This window comes from Mustela putorius, unplaced genomic scaffold, assembly GCF_011764305.1.
Source record: "Mustela putorius furo isolate JIRA1106 unplaced genomic scaffold, ASM1176430v1.1 tig00003901_pilon_pilon_pilon, whole genome shotgun sequence".
NCBI classification, from domain to species: Eukaryota; Metazoa; Chordata; class Mammalia; order Carnivora; family Mustelidae; genus Mustela; species Mustela putorius.
The window spans coordinates 3,593,425-3,607,250 of record NW_025422049.1 but is presented as its reverse complement, the minus strand read 5'-3'; the positions used below and the strand labels follow the sequence as shown (position 1 = coordinate 3,607,250).

General features: G+C 37.8%; 1 protein-coding gene across 1 annotated transcript in view; it reads right to left on the bottom strand.

Annotated features, from left to right (window-relative positions):
- TENM1 (teneurin transmembrane protein 1) overlaps window positions 1–13,826 on the bottom strand; it is a 797,330-nt gene that overhangs the window by 762,596 nt on the left and 20,908 nt on the right. The window lies entirely within an intron of this gene.

Genomic DNA, 13,826 nt, shown 5'->3' with positions numbered 1-13,826 from the left:
TCTCTCTCCTACCATGGCTGGCTTTGAAGTGATGAAGTCCCAGAACCTGTGGGGGGGTGCAAGGCGCCAGCTCTTGCTTTGTCATCAGCCAGCCTCCTGCTCCCTCATCAGAAGTACCAAACTGCCATGAACTCTAAAGGGGCAAAGAAGTTAATTCTTCCAACAACCCAAGGGAGTTGAAAATGGGTCCTTCCCCAGCCTAGCCTCCAGATGAGAGCAAGCCCAGCCAACACCCAGACACCTTGACTGGACCCTTGTGAGACTCTGAGCAGAGAAATCTAAGTCATGCCCAGACTTCTGACTTACGGAAATAGAGGTAATTGGTATTGTTTTAAGCCACTCAGTTTGTGCTCATTTGCTACAGAGCCATAGGAAATCAATATACCTGCATTTGTGCAGATCTTATTTCTCATCCTAGAGGATAAGCACTTTGAGGGAAGAAGACACATCTTTTGCTTTGTTTCTCTCCCAGTGTCTAGTGCCCAGCCAAGGATACCACAGACATAATAGCTGGTTGAAATAAATAGTTTCTACTTGTGAGCACTAGGTATTATACTGTACCTCCTGCTGAAACTGTTTTCTACTGAGGAAGTAAAATGCAGTATACAGACTTCTGTTTTGTCACATATTTTTCAGCAGAGTGGCAAAAATTAGACACACATGAAAAACAGTGGGGGTTGTGTACCTACTTATCAATGCAAGAAGCTAAAAAATGACCACATTCCTTTTAAAGATGGCAATAATGTAGGATGAAAAAGAATAATTCAGAAATCCAATTACAATGAACTGACTAACAAACTGGTTATGGTGGCCACACATGGCTGGTATAAATCAGAATTATTTTCCTCTATCTTAATTTGCTTCTCAGTCAGGCTATGGCTTTGCTTTTAAAGGAACTGAGAAATAATCTGACCCTTAGATAGTTTTTAATAGACTTACTTTTATCTCAAAACTAAACACTCTGAGCCCATGCTAATTTGCTTATGTAAAATACAGTTCTTTTAATAGCTACGTTTCCATTCAAAACCTTAACACTCTCCTTGCCAATCAAAAATCAGTTTCTTAAACTCAGCAATATGTAAGAGAAGCCAGAAAATCATTTCTTCTTTCCTTTTTTTAAATTTTCTTTTGTTCTTATTCTCTTTTTCTCTCCAGCTAAAATATTGTTTAATCACTATTTTAAAGGGAAACGGTAAATGTGAGAAATAGCCTGGAGAATCCAATCATTCATTCCATTTTTATTATAAAAATTTAGCTCTATATTCTCATATTTCAGTTGTGAGAAATATCAGACTTCAAGTAGCTTAATATTATTGGACAAGATAAAGGGCCACGAAGTGTTATCAGTGACTTGTTCTCAATGCTGGGGTAGTAACTACCAGGAAAAGCCTCTTAAGTTCAGCAAGGCCTTCTTCCCCTTGTGAAAACAGAAACAGTACTGGGAGACCATCCCACCAGGGCCTTAAGTGGCTCAGGGTGCCAAATGACTAAGTTTGTCAGATCCTTTTCTGAGTAGGCTTTGTTTTCTGGGGAGCAGACACAAAGGAAGAAGGAAAATGTAAATTCCCTGGTTGCCTGAGGGAAGAACCGGTGTTGACCACCACCTAGATTGGAAAAGTTACACAAGAAAGCAAGGTCCACATTCCCAACTTGCTCAGAAGTTTCCTGTATCTATTGTATCAAAGCCTGAGTGTGTTGCTGTGTACTGCTCTGTGTTGTAAGAGTTCAGTTTCAGATGCATACTCGGGATTTTTTCCTATTTTAATTAGTCCTAAAATGAATTAAAACAATCTCTTCATTCCTAATAGGTATGCAAGAGCAGCAGCAAAAAACAAAAACGAAAAGAAATAACCTACCTGTCTTGAATATACAGGACAGGTGAAGAAGGTGGCTCTGAAAAATTGCTGGCAGAAAGGAATATATTTCCACAAGCTTCTCTTGTATACGGTCTCCCCCCACCCCATGGCCTTCATTACTTTTAGAAAATGCTCAAGGATATATATTCTCTAGGGAATTAAATGAACTTGGATGATCAGTAATAAGCCAGGAATCTGGCCTGCTCCTCCAGTCCTTTCTTCTGAAATGTTTTCCCTAAACATCATGCAATTTAGCCATATCAGATGGGCCCTTCTCAGACATACTATAGACTGCATGCCTTTATATTTTACTTACTTTAATATATCCACCTTAGATTCACTTCCTTACCTTTCCTAACAGCCAAATTCCTAGTTATTTTCTAAAGCCCAAATAAATGTCATCTTTCTGTAGTATATTCCTAGACATAAAACATGAGATACAGTCAGAAGCTTCCTTGTTTCTGGTTCCATATCACTTCATATGTACCTCTATTACTGTTCTTATTATATTATATTGTAAGGGGTTTTGCTTGTTTCTTTTTGTGTCAATTATACCCCAACTTCTACACTGTGAACCCCTCAAGGACAAAAATCCTGTCCTATCAATCTTTACACATACCAATCTTCCTCTAGCCCATCACAGTGTATATCACAGTACATGACACATAGTGTGTGCTCAATTTATGTTGGCTGGATTGGATTAGAAAATTGATATTAGAGGTCCAGAAAAGAAAAATGACCAAAATAGCTCTTTCCTGCCAAACAGGGACTTGTTTGTCTCAAATGGAATCCCCAGATCTAAAGACCCAGAAAAAATTCTTTTTGACTGGGATATTACTTCAGTATAAGGGCTTTAGGGCAATAATTTCACAGGAGACCTCTATGCTCTTTTTTAGCTACCAAATGAATCAAACTTTCATGAAAAGAGGCTCTCTCTGTTCACACCCCAAATTCTTTCAATCCAGGTGAGAAGCAATTCACATTTCATCCAAATCAATTAATAATTTTATGTAATTCATAATGTAATGGATTTAACGAAGGAAACAGGAGAAGTACAAGACATTGTTCCTATACTCAAGACCCTTGATAATTGTGGAGATAATTTTAATGCACAAAAAAAAGAATATGACTATACAAACATGCAAAACTCTGCATTCTGTCTATATAAATGTTGTAGGAATTTTTTAAAAAATGGGAAAGTCAACTTAGAGTCATGCAGCTTGGATTATTTCATGGGTCTTAAAGGTTGGAAAGAATTTAACCATGCAAAAAGAGTTGAAATAAAGGCCACCTAAGACTTAAAAACATCTCAAAGAATTCTAGAGCATGCGAGGAAACACAGATGATTCAGCCTTAACTCCTCATTTATATAAGAAGAAGTAAACCTAGATAGAGCAACTGACTTACCCAAGGTTCCATGGTGAATGCAGGCAGAGAGGGGAGAGAAATCCTTCCTTGTTTCTATGCACTGGAGTCATCTCCTACAACACCTCATTTAAATTACACAGAGACTGTTTATTTTCTGTTTGTGTGGGAGATGAACTCAGATGCCTACTTGCTTGCTAGGAAAAACACCCTGCTAAAACATTGTCTAGACCAATTTTTAAAAGAGAAACTGGAAATGTTGACAGTATAGCCATAAAAACTTGAGTAAATCTACTGCATTTAAACAACAACATAAAATGGCTTCTGGGGAGGGGGAGGCGTGAAACTAGAATGACATCTCTATTATAGACTTTGTGTTACCGAGAAGTGAGTTACATCATCATATGCACAGGGCACTGGATTTCCCCAGAAATATAAATAAGCTTATTTTATGAATGAGTTATACTCTTTTCTTCTCCTTCTTCTTCTTTTTCAAAATTAGTCAATGACTAAGAAAAAAAGGCAATGTCCTGCAGAGACTACATTGAGACTGGCTATCTGAGAGAAAGTTTCCTTTTCTACATGCTAATCTCCGACATGCAGAAACAATTTTAATTTATGTCTGGCAGCATCTGAGCTGCAAGAAAGTGAGGCTACCGACATCTGGCTTGATAAACCACATAGCTGTAAGCAAGCTTATAAATTAAATTATTTAAGTATCCCCATTTAATTTTCAACATCTCTAAGGACAGGATGACAGACTGAAATGTGTCAAATGCAAAGAAACCAGCCTAAACTCATCTCAAACATGACACTCAAAGTAATTCAATAATATTCCACATTTTACAAATAGACATGAAAACATATTTTACCCCATCAATATAATTTGTGGTGCTCAAGTAGAATAATGCCATGATATCCCACAAGAAGCGTAATTTAGCATGGACATAAATTTTACTTAAAGATTCAATTATTGTCTTAAAGATAAGACTATGTGGAAAAAACTCAGTATGTTGGGTATCATCCCCTCAATCTAATACATTAGAGGGAATAAGACAAGTCAGCAGAAGATTTCTTTTCTCCTGTTTGGGGGCAACACAGTTATCACCATCATTGCATTTATATATTAATTCATTCAACACATATTTGAAAGTACCTACTACATGCTAGGGACAGAGCTAGGTGCTGGAATCTGGCAGTAAATAAAGTCTACCCAGCCTCCATCATCATGGAGCTTATTATCCCACTCTTACTGGATAAAATGCACTGATTGTCCTTCTAAACTTTGGAAGTCATTAATTCAGGATCAATTTAAGTCCTTTTCCTTCTAGTAGCTCATGAAAGACAGATATACAATATCAACCCTAATAACATATTTACATCTGGCTACCAAAGGGATACTACACACATGCAGGAAAACATGGACTCCAAAAACTCTGTTTCCAAAAGTGATTTGCTCACTGCTGCTGGAGTGAGGAAGTAACTTGTTCCTCAGTCAGTCACAGACCAAAACACACCAAGTTCCTGCTGTGGGCAAGGAAATACACTAAGCTTTAGGAGGGAATTAATGAGCATGATATTAAATTGTCTAAACTAGAAGTAAATCTCATAACAGTGATACAAAAAAAGGAGGGAAGTGAAAGACATTATGAAGTACTGTGGGACATAATGACAGATTATATATGGAAGGCAAAGTACAAGATGGGGCAAAGAAAACCCAAGGCTTTAAGCCTGGGTAGCTGGAAGAATGATAGTATCACTGACAGAAACTGAGAAGGTGGACAAGGGATCCAACCTTGAAAAGACGATGTGCTCACCTTGAGAAATATGATGAATTTCAGACATCAGCAGAATATCCAAGTATATGCATGTGGCAAGAAGTTGGAGGTATGGGACTATAGTGAAAGAAATAGGTTTTAAAATTCATATATGTAAGAAATACCAGTTAAAGTCATAAATGTAGATGAAATCCCCAAGGAAGAAAAGGTAGAGGGAAGAAAACAAGTAATGGATCTTGAATATATACACAGTTTGAATACAGAAAACAGAAAATAATCCAGGAGGAAACCTCCAGTTTCTTTTCTCAAGGAAGATTCACAGGAAATGAATAACATCGATACCAAAGAGAAGACAAGCTCCTCTCAGAGTGGCAATATAGATAGGCACAGGATGAGGGGATACCAGAAAATCAGGTTTCTCTGATTTACCTTATCTATCCACTGATTGATCAATCGATTTTGGCTACTGGAAACATTTGGAGGGGGCGCAGATCAGAGAGAGAGAGAGAGAGAGAGAATCTCAGGCAGGCTTTACACTCAGCATTGAGCCCGATGCAAGGCACGGTCTCACAACTCTGAGATCATGCTCTGAGCCAAAATCAAGAGTTGGAGGCTTAACCCACTGAGTCACCCAGACATCCTGGCTACTGCAACATTTCAAGATTATATTTTAGAATATATACTAACATCATTCTTGAGAGGGGTCACATTAGGATCCTTTAGTTGAAGTATTCCACAGTAAGAACACTCTCCGTGCAGGTGTCTGCAATTCTGTTGCCAAATTTAAGGTCCAGTCTAAGATTCAGACGTCTTAACTTGGGAATTCCTAAATTAGGGCACCCAAACAATAAACATAAGTCAGATTAAAAAGAAAACAGGATTCTTCTCTTAACGGATTTCAGAACAAATAGAGATATACGAAAATAGTAGCCCAGATCTTATTTGAATACTGGCCATGACACTTAGTGACCTTAGCCAAATTACTTAACCTCTCTTGGCCTCAGTCTTCTAAGCTTTACAAATGGAGATGATAATAGTACAGGCTTCATAAAATTATTGTGGGGATTAAGTGAGATAACAGGTTTAAAATAGAACAGTCCTTGGCATAAAGCAATTATTCATAACTTGCCAGATCTCTCTCACATATACATGTTCATGTCAATTAACAACACATAGAAAAGTCCATATAATTTTTTTAAAAATAAGCTAAAATCCAAATTATCTACTATTATTTGAAATATAAGTATGTCAGTCACATGGGATTATCTATGTCCTAGACAGAAAAGTGAAAGAACAAGGTGAGAAGTCATTTATAAAGAACATCAACATTTATAAAATAAAAAAACACAAACTCAAGAATGAGAAGAGAAAGCATAAAATGAAGAAAGCCTATTCACCTTCTTTTGCCAAATGTCAGGAATGAGGAAAAAGAGAGAGAGAGAAGATGCTCATGTGGTTTGGCAAACTGGAAATTTTAAATGGGAAATTATTTGAGGAATGGTCTATATGCAATCCCCATTCCAATTCCAATCTTATCCAAAAGTAATATCATTAAAGAAATGATCTTAAAACACTGGAAATAACTATCAATGTTATGCGGATATCAAATTTTTCTAGGCCAGTTTTATTTCCTTCCAGGATAAAATGACAAGATGAAGGCAAAATGGTAAAATATTTTGATTTCAATAAGAAATCTGACTTAAATTCTATGACATTCTTAAAAGCAATGAGGGAAAAAAAGGGGGTTTATACTAGAGTTCAATAGTCTAACTGGAGGGCCTGACAAGCCCGGAACAGTGCTGAGGAGGGCCAATGGCAAAACTAAGAAACAAATAATGGAAAAAGGGAACAGGAAAAGATACAGAGAGAAAAAACAAGCAGAAAGAATAAGAAAGGAGGGAAAAATCAGTGCTGTGACAGATTTGCCCAGTTAATATTTATAAAGCACTTAAGAACAGTGCCTGACACATAAATTGCTATATATATTTGCTAAAATAAAGAATACTACACTCAGCCTGACGACATGACTCCCTAAACCCTTTGTGTAGACATTCACATTCTTGAAAGCAAAAGCCTAGAGCAAATGATTTCTCAAGGTCCCCTGAAGCTCAGTTATTTCATAGCTCTGTTTCTCATCATTTTTAAGAGATTTCATGAGAGAAAGGAAAGCTGATGATACTGTTGACACATCACAGTTCTATTTTCTACGTCATCCTTTCCCACTTTACCTAAAGGCATAACAAACCTGCTTTTTAATAGACAGCATTCATTTGGTAAATTTTTTAGAATTTGTGGGCATTATTGTCAGCAAGACTTCCTTTGATAATAAACACATTAACAACCAGTATTCTTTAAACAGCCTGTTCATTTATAAGGTAACCCTGTCAGTAAGCTCTACTGTAAATCATTTGGTACCCCGAACTCTCTGTTCCCATCAGTAATGAAGTAGGCATTTTTATTCAAATGTAGCAGGATGTTCAGCTCCCAAGATAATGATTAAGCGAAGATCTCCTTTTTTATTCTGCAGACAAAGCAGATACCATACTTACAGTTTAGGCTCTCAGGGACAAAAATCTTAATGGAGGCCAAGATTTCCTCAGACTTTATGGAAATAACCTTTAAAAAAGTTTGCATTCTGTGGTCCCTCTCTGTGGCAATTCTGATTTCTTTTTTCTGGGGTCAGAATGTTCTTGACAGGTCTCCCACTCCCTTGCGACTCTTTAATAGCACTGTGATTTCCTCACTTCTCTTCCTAATGAATATTTCATCTGTCTGAAGGAATAATCATCGTGTGTTTACCAAATGACAAAATGACTTACGAAAATGTACTTAACTGGAAATCAGCCTTTCTTAGAATTACCAATCTTCTTTGAGCTCCTTCCTCTGCCTCCTCACACTATTGTGAACAGCAAAATGAATAGTAATGTTGTGTGTTTTCTTGTGATTAAAGCCCAAATTAGTACTCAGAGATGGTACTCACATCATACAGTATGTAGATGTAAGCTTGGATCAAGGCATGCCCACAAGTGCATCTTTCATTTTGTGTTCATACACTATACGAACTATTCAAGCATCAATCAAGGTGCTTTTGAACAAAGAAGGGTGTAAAATTAAATAAAACTAAAAAGGGCATTGAAAACTCACAGTGTTAATTTATCATTAGAGGTTTGCAGCATACACTATGAATTATACCCTCCCCATTTAACCAGGTGAGAGTGTTGCAAATAAGAGAACAAAATCAGTCATCTGTCACCCACAGTGATAGCCAGCCATGTCAGTTAAAGTGTATCTTTCAAAATTGAGGTTCCCATGCAGTAGTATACATACGTCTGGGATAAAATAGGTAGCTGATGTGTTCTTGGAAAACAGCCATTTAAAATCATGTAAGTTGAACAGTTTCATCTGACATTTGTCAGACATCTAGCAAATACAGGACAAAACGTGAAGGTCAGCAATTCAATGACTACCCTATAGAAAGAACCCTGGCTACTTCAGATACTGTGCCACACATGGCATGTGAGTACATTACCGCTTTTTACTTATTTCAGAATTTTTGTCATTGTTTTTTTTTCCACTTTTCTTCAGCTTTTTAAAAAAGAATATATAGTGATTTTCAATATACTTTGGAAGTGTGTCAGGCTGAAGACATAGTGATTTCAAATTTATTAAGGTGAAATGGAGGGCTGGACTTTGCCTCAACCAAAAGACACTTGCTGCATTCAGCCATCAGGATAGCAATATCATGGGGCTGAAATAACACCCCTAAAGAAGTTCTGCTCAGAGATTTTCCAGAAACCACAAAAGCCATTTCTATTAACTCTGAACCCATTTCCTAAACATCTAATGTGGGACTTCTTGTTGGCAAATACATATGCATTTCAGATTATGGCTTATCTATAAACACTTAGCAAAAGCCTACGGCTTTGTTTTCAGTTTTATGGTTGTTTTTCTGTATTTCCCCCCGCCTAAGGTTGAGGACTAAGTACCAACCGAGCAATGTTTCCATTTTCCTTAAAAGATCAGAGCTAAATGCTTCAAGAAAATGAATGCAATCTACAAGTTAAGTTTCATTATGTGTCTTGCAGATGGAAGTGTTATGAATGGTTGTCCTACCCACAAAATACAAGTATGTAATCAGTCACTAAGATGAGTAGACTCCAAAAGAGAATGATGGCACAGTTAAATGTATCTTTTCAAGGAAGTTTATGGCAGTAAGTGGATAAAATTGAACACCTTACCACATTTCTGCCCACACATTAAGGATGATTCTACACTTTCATGGAAGTATGAGCTGACAACTTAATTGAGAATCCATATCTATCCATTGATCTATCAATCTATCGATTATTGATCTGTCAATCTCTGAATTTATCAATCTATCATCTAATCTGTAAGGATATACCATATGCCAGAAACGTTCAAACTGCCCCCTTGCAACAAAATCAAGTCATTCTGTTTCATTCTTCTTGCTTAGGTATCCACTTCTACTGCTTCACTAAAGTCTATTAGGCCCTGTTTTATTCCTCATCTCACCATTGCATGTAGGTACTTTATCCTGTTGAAAGATCTTTTCATTGCCTACTCTCAAACCTAGAGAGATGGCTTGTACCTTTGGTGTAAAATCTGACCATTAGTGAAATAGGCCATACACAAAAAAAGAAAAGAAAAAATAAAAAACTGGCAACCTACATGATACTCTCTTACTCTCCCCTACTGAACAGCATGGATATTCTGCCGTACTTTGATTTTTCTTTTTGGTGAATCAGTAGAGAAAGCTAGGTCACTGGAATGTTCAAGGGGAATTTTAAAATGAACATGTTTTGGATTCACTGATCTATACTATAAAAAGGATGATTGTCAGCTATGAGAAAATTTAACACTCAGATATCCTTAAAGGATTAACTACACAAACACTAAAAGTTCAATCTAACTACATTTGGACCTATGTCTTGACTATTCTGGTTTTGCATAATGAGAAGATGATGACCAAACTGAAATAAGGAGATAGACTTTTCTTAAATTCAGAATAACAAAAACTGAAGCCTAAATTATTTTTCTGAGATTCTATCATTTAAATGTTTCATATGCTCCTCAAACTCAACAGGTATAAAATGGAACTCATTATCCTCATCTATGCCCCCCTTTTCCCCCCATGAAGGCCAAAATCTGTACTTTCACTCCCTGAAGGCGAATGGCACCAAAGCAGATGAATAGAAGTTGGGTAGGAGTAGGGGTGATGTGGGGTGGGAACAACCATTACAAAAGAACAGTGTCAAGATATCCAGAAAAGGGCCAAGGATCTGATTACAAATCATGTTTAAAAATTTTTAGCTGACCCTAAGGCCACAAAAAATTTTTTTCAACTCAGTTTCAACTTGAACTCAGTAATACTGAGTGATATTACCATCTACCCAGTCTCCCAAGCCAGAAACCTTTCTCTCACTTCTTATATCTAATGAGTGACCTATGCCAATTAGCATATGCCAAATCTAATGGTGCTCAAAGTGTCATTCCTGGACCTGTGGCATCAGCATTCCCTGGAAACTTGTTAGATATTCAAATTCTTGGGGCACTTGGATGGGTCAGTAGGCTAAAGCCTCTGCCTTCAGCTCAGGTCATGATCCCAGGGTCCTGGGATCGAGGTCAGCATTGGACTCTCTGCTCAGCAGGGAGCCTCCCTCCCCTGCTCTCTCTCTCTGCCTGCCTCTCTGCCTTCTTGTGATCTCTGTCAAATAAATAAATAAAATCTTTTTTTTTTTTAAAAAGAATCATATTCTTATGAGACATATTATATACCTTTTAGATCTACAAACTGAAGTATAGGACATGAATCTGAAGATACTTGAAGCTACTCGATATTAGCGGAACGTGTCTTTACTAGTTTCAAAAACAAAATACGGTAATTATTGATGCAGAAAGTTAGTTACCAGAGTAAAGGATATGGGTGGGAGAGAGATGAGCCCAAGACAGTTTAACTTTATCTACTTAAAGAAATGAGGATGAAATGCTATCATCTTAAAAATATCTGAGTCTTAAAAGAATTTCTCCTGAAACATGCAAGAAACTTCAGATGGCACATTTTACACTGTATATAAAGTATGTTCTTGATTGTGACCAGTAGCTTCTTATCAGGCTCCCTCTAAAAATCCTCAAATTTTCATTGAAATGAAAACTATCACAGAAGTTAAGTGGAACAGGATTTTAAAAACCCTTTAAGAATGTAGCAACCAGGGGCGCCTGGGTGGCTCAGTGGGTTAAAGCCTCTGCCTTCGGCTCCGGTCATGGTCCCAGGGTCCTGGGATTGAGCCCCACATTGGGCTCTCTGCTCATCAGGGAGCCTGCTTCCTCCTCTCTCTCTCTCTGCCTACCTGTGATCTCTATCTGTCAAATAAATAAATAAAATCTTTAAAAAAAAAAGAATGTAGCAACCAGGAGCACCTGGGTTAAGTGGGTTAAGCCTCTGCCTTTGGCTCAGATCATCATCTCAGGATCCTGGGATCAAACCCCACATCAGGCTCCCTGCTCAGCGGGGAACCTGCTTCTTCCTCTCCCTCTGCCCTCCCCCTGCTTGTTCTTCCTCTCTCTCTCAAATTAATAATTAAATAAACAAAATTAAAATTAAAATAAAGAAATACAAATTCTTGGGGCACCTGGCAGGCTCAGTCAGTTAAGGATCCAACTCTTGATTTAGCCTCAGGTCTTCAAGCTCTGAGCTCAAGAGGAGTCTGCCTGGGATTCTCTCTCCCTCTCTCTCTGCTCCTCCTTCTGCTCATGCTCTATCTCTCAATAAATAAACAAAATCTTGAAAAATAAAAAGAGATGCAAATTCCTGGGCCCCACCCTAGATGCACTGAAACATAAACTAGGGGAAAGGTTCTAGCAATTTGCAACTTAGCAGGCCCTCCAAGTGATTCTGATGTACATTCAAGTTTGAGAATCACTGTTCAAATCCATCTCTTTATCATCATTCCCACTGTCAACTGCCACCTGGCCCTCATCATCTCATCTGGCCTATGGCAACAGTCTCTTAATTGGTTCCCTGGCCTTCAATATTGCACCCTCCAAGCCATCCTTTATACTATCACCAAAGTGAACCCTCCATATCACAAATGTGAATATTAGTATCCTTCCCTAGCTCCTCTATGCCTATAGAAATGGTTTTTAAACTGTGTTCTGAAGTTAATTTGTTTCCAGGGTTGCTCTCAGGCAATACAGAGGCTCAGTGGGTAGTAGACCAAACTTCAAATTTCACAAGTAGCTTTACAAAACCATTGGCCAACAAGAGAAAGGAGATGCTCCTTAGGACATAGAAGTCCATCTTTATCTATCTCCAGGCTACCTCTCCAGCCTCATCTTCTCTCATGCTTACCTTCCACATCACCTTTACCTATATAGAAAGAATGCAGCTTCTCTAAGGACTATTGAATGTTTCTGTTTCACTGCTTCTTTTGCTTAGAACATCTGCCCATCCTTGCTATTTGTTCACCAGATAATACCAAATTTCTGTTCCCTATCTCCTATCAATCCACACTTTTAGGATGGCTCCAGTATTACTAGCACCACCTTCTGCATGAAGACTTTTCAGATGTCTGCTTCTCATCCCTCTGCTAGATCCAATTGATTAACTTTTCTCTGTGCTCTCACAGTGGCAATAACAGCAGTGAGAGTAATAGCTGATCTATGTTATATGCAATCATTGTGTAAAGTGCCATCTTAAACCTCACAAGTTTATGAAGTATGAGGTATAATTATTATCCTCCTTTTATTTTAAGTATAACTAGTATACAATGGTATATTAGTTTCAGGTATACAATGTAATGATACAACAATTCTATACATAATGTAGTGCTCATCATGATAAGTGTTATAATCCCCATTTTAAAGATGAGGAGACTAAGGTTTGGAAAGATTATATTTAATCTACTTGCCCAAGTTGTATAGCAAATATGTGGCAGAATTGGATCACCTTATCTACTTAAACCCCAAAGCATATGCACCTAACCTCTATATATATAGCACAGGGCCCAGGCTCACAACACACGAGTTAGGTAAGCAAGGAATAAGACAAAAGGGGGTGGCAGACAGTGTGGAATGGAACAGGGTACACTCAAGGTATAATCTTAAAAAAAGGAAGCAGAGGGGAGGAAGAGAGGAAAAGAAGAGCTCTGGGTTGCAAATAAAACATATTTAAAGACTGATCCTGAATAGTAGGCCACTAGCTTGAGACTCCTGTTTCATACTGTATTCAATTCCCAATTTTATGCTTGTCATAAAACCCACATCAAGATAATTTATTAGGATAGTAGTGCCCATATCTTTCTTGCTGCTGTAGGTGTCCCATGAAAGAAAGGTAACTTTCTACTTTTCACCTATCCACAAACCTTGCATCGTAGACATCAAGGCAGAGGGATGAGGGACAAGGGGATGAAATAAAGGGACCTAAATGGTCCATAGAAGGAGAGAGAAAGAAGGCTATATTCTTCTTGACACAATCAGCAGGATTTTAGGGATCTCATAAATGGTTGTACTTCTAAAGTTGGGGCCGATAATGCATATCCAGAAAAAACAAAAACGGTCATAGACAAACATCTCTGTGCTCCAAGATCAAAATAAACCATGCCTTTCAGCAATCATGACTGCTACTAGAGACTCTGCTGCAGATTTTCTGTTCTGGTTAAAACCCAGTGTACTACTTCTCTGTTGCCACTATAATGAACTACCACAGACTCTGTGGCATAAAATAATCCAGATTTATCTTATGGTTCTGGAAGTTAGAAATCTGAAATGAGTCTTGATGGACTACAGTGCAGGTGTTGGCAGGGCTGTG